This window comes from Pteropus medius, unplaced genomic scaffold (assembly GCF_902729225.1).
Source record: "Pteropus medius unplaced genomic scaffold, Ma_sr-lr_union100, whole genome shotgun sequence".
Classification (NCBI taxonomy): Eukaryota; Metazoa; Chordata; class Mammalia; order Chiroptera; family Pteropodidae; genus Pteropus; species Pteropus medius.
Genome location: NW_024345916.1, coordinates 620049 through 624917, shown reverse-complemented (window position 1 = coordinate 624917; position 4869 = coordinate 620049). Strand labels below are relative to the sequence as shown.

Here is a 4869-nt window from a genome sequence, read left to right as displayed (position 1 = left end):
TCCATCAAACTAAAAATCTCTACACAGAGAAGAAACCATCAACAAAATGAAAGACAACCTACCAACTGGGAGAAGATAGTCACAAATTACACATCTGATAAGGGGTTAATACCCAAAATATATAAAGAACACATACCATTTAACAGCAGAGAAACAAACAAGTTTAAAAAGGGACAGAGGACCTGAACAGACATTTCTCCAAAGAGGACATACAGATGGCCAACAGCTTACAATCCCTTATTCTTTTTTTACGCCTACAGCACCTGGTCTTCCTAGGTGGTCTCCCATCCAAGTACTCACCAGACCTGACCCTGTTTAGCTTCAGAGATCAGACAGGATCAGGCTTGTTCAGGATAGCATGGCCATAGACTTCCTTTCTAATTTAGATGCCTTTTATTTCTCTTTCTTGTCTGATTGCTGTAGCTAGGACTTCCAATACTATGTTGAATAGAAGTAGTAAAATTGGGCATCCTTGTCTTGTTCCTGATCTTAAGAAAAACACTTTTAGCTTTTCCCCATTGAATATGATGTTAGTTGTAGGTTTGTCGTATATGGCCTTTATTATGTTGAGGTATGTTCCCTCTATTCTCACTTTGCTGAGAGTTTTTATCATAAATGGATGCTGGATTTTGTCGAACATTTTTTTCTGCATCTATCGATATAATCATATGATTTTTATCTTTCAATTTGTTAATGTGGCGTATCACATTAATTGATTTGCAGATAATGTACCAACCTTGCATCCCAGGAATAAATCCAACTTGATCATGGTTTATGATATTTTTAATGTATTGCTGAATTCAGTTTGCTAATATTTTGTTGCGGATTTTTGCATCAATGATCATCAGGGATATTGGCCTACAGTTTTCTTTTTTTGTAAAGTCTTTGCCTGGTTTTAGAATCAGGGCAATGGTGGCCTCATTAAAAGGGTTGGAAAGCTTTCTCTCCTCTTGAACTTTTTAGAATACTTTGAGAAGAATAGGTGTTAATTTTTTTATTTTTTTTTGAATGTTTGGTAAAATTCACCTATTAAGCCCTCTGGTCCAGTATTTTTCTTTGTTGGAAGTTTTTCTATTACTGATTCGATTTCATTGGTGGTAAATGGTCAGTTCAGATTTTCTGTTTCTTCTTGACTCAGTCTTGGGATATTATATGTTTCTAGGAATGCATTTATTTCGTCCAGATTGCTCCTAGTATTTTCTTATAATCCTTTGTGTTTCTGTGAGGTCCGTAGTTACTTCTTCTCTTTCATTTCTGATTTTATTTATTTGAGTCCTCTCTTTTTGTCTTGATGAGTCTGGTTAAAGGTTTTTCAATTTGGTTTATCCTTTCAAAGAACCAGCTCTTGGCTTAATTAATCTTTTGTATTGTTTTTCTAGGCTCTATTTCATTAATTCCTTCCTTTTCATTAATTTTCTCTAATCTTTTGTATTGTTTTTCTAGACTCTGTTTCATTAATTCCTTCCTTCTACTCACTTCGGGTTTTGTTTGCTATTCTTTTCTAGTTCTTTTAAGTGTAAAATTAGAGTGTTTATTTGAGATTTTTCTTGTTTGAGGTAGGCCTGTATTTCTATGAATTTCCCCTTAGGGCTGCTCTCACTGTGCCCCACAGATTTTGAGTCATGTTTTCATTTTCATTTGTCTCTAGGTATCTTTTGATTTCTTCCTTGATGTCATTGTTAGCCCATTCACTGATTACTAGCATGTTGTTCAGCCTCCTTGTATTTGTACATTTTCCAGTTTTTTTCTTGCAGTTGATTTCTAATTTCATACAATTGTGGTCAGAGAAGACACTAGAAATGATTTCAGTCTTCTTAAATTTATTGAGATTTGTTTTGTGGCCTAACATGTGGTCTATCCTGTCTAGTATGTCTTAGAGAAATTTGCACATTTGCACATAGGGACATGTTCAAAATATGCTCCTTGTAGCTTTGTTTCTAATAACAAAATATTTTTTTAAAAAAGAAAGACCTCTGAATATTTGGCAACAAAATGAAAAATGAATTGTTGCTTATTTATGTAATGGATGTTATGTAGCAATGAAAGTAAATGAATTAGAAATATATGTTTCAAAACATAATAATTAGCACAAATATCTAATGGTGGAAGGATAGAGACAGCAAGGCCTTCCCTGGCCACTAGATCCAAAATTTCAACTGTCCCAAACCCATCCTAAAATCATACCCCCTTATCTGTTTTTTTCTTATGTCCTTAGTAGTTATTATCTAACATACTATATGTTTTTACTTACTTTTCTTGCTTGTCTCTCTGCCTCTATAGAATAGAAACTCTATGAGGGCAGAAATTTTTATTTAAATTCTTTACCTTTTTTTGTTGTCATTAACCAATCTATTTTTTTCATTTTTAAATTATAGACACTACATAACTAAACAAATTTATTAACATTCCACTCTTACATTTCTTATCAACAAATGGAAATAAAATTCATGATCAAAAAAAAAAAAAGAACAAAGCTAAATACGGAAAAATGCTTATAAAACTAAATATAGTCTATGGCCATGCCACCGTGAATATGACTGATCTCTTCTGATCTTGGAGCTAAGCAGGGTCGGGCCTGGTTAGTACTTGGATGGGAGACCACCTAGGAAGATGAAGTGCAGTAGGCGTAAAAAAAAAAAAAAAAAAAAATCTAAATATAGATCCTAGCATTAAGAGCTAAACAGAGAATGTAATTTTAAATTCTTAGTAGGTAATAAATTTGTGTAGAAACTGAGCACTTACGAATTATTTAAAACCTGGATAGACTGACCAGAAATTACACAGTTGGATCATGGAAAAACAGCAGAAAGCAGTTATCAGTGAATCTATACTGTTTCAGCTGCACTCCACACCCTTCTCAGAGGAAAGTCAGGCATTGATTAGCTACTGGGCCAGACTAATACTGGCAGAACCAATGATAGTAACCTGCCTATCAGAAGAGACTTCCACTGGATTGGCAATTTTGATCTGGGTCTCGGACATCTGGCAGATCTCATTAATTAATGTTGGTGCCTTGCAGCTAATTATACAGCCAATTAAGTTATTTGGACTTGCAAGTTCATGGGTGGTTTGAATAGATGCATCCAAACTTGCCCAACAGTCTTTCATCCATGGAGAGCTAGAGTCAGTGCCAGCAAATCTAGTCCCATCATGCACCATGGCAAAGTAAGAATGTTGTCTTGCCACCTGGTTAACTTTGGCAAGATTGAGTGGAGAAATGGTATGTTGTCCTTGAATTGAATAGGCATCTAGAGATGGTCCATCCAGGTCATGGGTAGCATGGGGGTAGCCTGCAACATTTCTGTTCTAATTTGACTGCCCTCACAGATGACTGGAGAGCTGGCTGGTACACACTGCTATGGAATGGCATGACTTGCTCCCTTGTGGAGATGGGGAGAGCATCTCCAACCTTGAGACACTTGGTGACAGACTCTAGCACACCAGCTCACAGAGTTAGGCAGCATAACCCCCTTCCCGCAGTGCCTAAAATTGCCTGGCCATAGTAGCTACTCAATAAGTATTTGATGAATTAATGAATGAATAAAGTATAATGCCATTTTAATAAAATTTAAAACATGTATAAGTACTAAAGATTATTTATAGATACATGTATACACAGTAACGAATACTACGACATGCATGGAGATTATACACACTGATTTCAGGAAGTGATTGCTTCTAGGTGGGGAGGAAGAGGAACCATATCCGGGAGAGACATAAAGGAGGCTCAACTGTATGTGTAATATAAGATTTATTTAAAATATCTGGAGGAAACATGGCAACATGTTCAGAAGTAACAAAACTAGGTGGTAGGTACCTAGAGACTTGTAAGATTACTCTTTGTATTTTCGGTATGACTAAATAGTTTATTTAAAATATCCTACCCAGAGCTATACCACCAACCACCACCTGCCAACACCATCAGCCATCGGAGACTGCCTTTCATTCCCATGAATATTCACAGCACTGTGTGGGCAATCCTTTTGGATGACAACTTACTCCACTTCTCTCATTTCTCTACTGAATCATAAGACCTCCGATATTGAATTTTACTTTTGCACCCATCACATGATTTTTATGGTCTTACTACAAAATGGATTTTCAATAAATACTGAATTGAGTAGAATGAAAATGTTAATTTGAGAAATGGCAAACAGAACTGGCTACATAATTTTCGAGGCCCAGTACAAAATGAAAATGTGGGCGCCGTTAAAAAATTTAGCATTTCAAGATGGCAAAAGCAGAGTATTGAATCAATGGCAAGACCCTTGTGAGTATGGAATCTTGTGTAGCTGCACAGGCCTCACACTCATGAAGCTGGTCCAGAAGCTTGGAATGCAGGACTCATAAAGTATCTGAATAATTTTAAAAGGTAGAATATGGAAAGGCTGATGGTTATGCACCAAAATTCATTCTCTTTTTCTTTCACAAAACAGAGTAATGGCTTGATGCATAGTTGCCCAGGTAGGGAATGCATCCCTCAAGCCTTGTAGTGAGGTGTATCCTTGTTACTAAGTCCACTACGACAGATGAGGTGGAAGTACTGCACACAATGTCAGAGCAGCAGTGCCCCTCTTACACTCTCTTGCCCTGCTCTGCCGGCTGGAACTCAGTTTTGTGGTAACCCAGCTTCAACCATGGAAACAACCTCAAGGGCTCAGGCTGGCAAAACTACAAGATGGAAGGACTCTAGGTCAAGACAGAGATAGAGAGAGAGAGAGAAGAAAGAGAAAGAGAGACAGAGAGAGAGAAACAGAGAGACAGAGACAGAGAGAGAGGCAGAGATGCCAGCAACGCAGCATACACACACCTCCTTAGATCAGCAGGTGGCCAAATTAGTGTATGCCTCTGGTTACAGCACCTAGCTTG

General features: G+C 37.1%; 1 pseudogene; it reads right to left on the bottom strand.

Moving 5' to 3' along the window:
- Positions 1-251: 251 nt before the first annotated feature.
- LOC120612373 (uncharacterized) lies at positions 252-370 on the bottom strand (annotated as a pseudogene).
- Between the last annotated feature and the right edge of the window lie 4499 nt (positions 371-4869).